We start from the raw sequence: 1441 nt of genomic DNA, 5'->3' as shown, positions 1-1441 counted from the left end.
ACACATTTACCAACACCCTCCTCCTCCCCAAGACTTACTATAACCAAAATTACACACAACATATACAGCACTTCCTACTACATGAATCTCAAGATATCTTGTTTATTTTCTTGTTTTATCTACGGTGATGATGTAACTGTTGTCTTCACGTAAAGTTAGTTCTTAATAAGTTCCCAAAAAGATTCATTTCTATATTACTCTTGATCTGCTTGACCTACTTCTTTTATTTCATCTGAGTAAATCTCAGTGCTTGTTTCAATTCCTATGTTCCTTTATACTTTCTCTTATTTTCTTTCTCATTGATCTATCATTTCTTTTGCCTTCCTTTCTGATTTGATCTTTTTATCTCTGTGTTTGCTGTTATCCTAAACAAAAGGTTAATTAACTTATTCAATTGGAACATTTTTCCATCTTATTTTCAAAAAAGCATAAAACAATTCCCAATCTTGTCTGGTCTTTTCTTCTGTTTTCTCTCTGGATCCGTTTCTGCCTCTTCATATACTTCGATTAGCCATTGGTCTGCCGCATGGGAATGTGTCCCTTTTCCCAGTATCTAGCATATACAACCCTTGCACACGTTAGTAAATAAAATAACAATTTCCCATGTTGTCTTTCTGTTTTGTCTCCGATCATTCCTAATAAACAAGTTTCTGGATTAAAGGAAGATGTATCTTTAGGTCCATTGTTATAATCAAATTGTATTTGTTTTACATTTGCTGAGTCCCCATATTGGGAGAAAGGTGGGATAGAAGTAAATCAAATAATAATAATCATAATAATAATAATTTATTAAGTATATCATATACTTCGATTGAGGAGGGCAAAGGCTGGTTTGTTTATTTATGTATTTCTATATTTTGGGGAGCTCTGCCTCAGGTGGGGAAAAGCCTTGGGTTGGCAAAGGTCAGCCCTTAAGAGTACAACTTAATGCCTAGCTTGTTGCTATGAGGAGACATAGTTTATTTCTTCATAACGACATTCTGAGGGAGAGAGAGGCGGACCAAAAGGGGGGGGAAATCCCTTTGACATTTTACACAGAGAGACACACGCCCCTCATTAATCTGCTTGACTGAGGCGGTGATTGACATCCCATCCGGCCAATAGGGTGCGCAGTTTAGCTTTCCGCGCAACTTCGAGCCCTTATATAACCCCCTGGACTGAAGGCACGCGGGACCTTGTGACTGGGCGCGCGCCGCCGGCGTAGAGAGGGGAGGGGAGCGCGCGCCCCCGTGAAATCACGTGCTGAGGCGAGGAGTTAAGGAAGAAAGAAAAGGGGGAGGGGTTTAGAAAGGAGAGGGCCGCTTGACGTCAGAGGCGAGGGCTTCGCTGATAGGCTGAAGGCTCGGCAGGGCTGTCCGGGGATTGGTCCAGCCCCGATTGGTGGGCGGGGGCCCAGGTTGTGGGCGGCCGTTGAGGGGCCAGCGCGAGCCAGAGCTAGGGA

Source organism: Sceloporus occidentalis, unplaced genomic scaffold (genome assembly GCF_023333645.1).
Source record: "Sceloporus occidentalis isolate IW3139 unplaced genomic scaffold, rSceOcc1.0.p SCAF_4, whole genome shotgun sequence".
Taxonomy (NCBI): domain Eukaryota; kingdom Metazoa; phylum Chordata; class Lepidosauria; order Squamata; family Phrynosomatidae; genus Sceloporus; species Sceloporus occidentalis.
The sequence above is the reverse complement of the archived record's forward strand: the minus strand, read 5'-3'. Positions refer to the sequence as shown.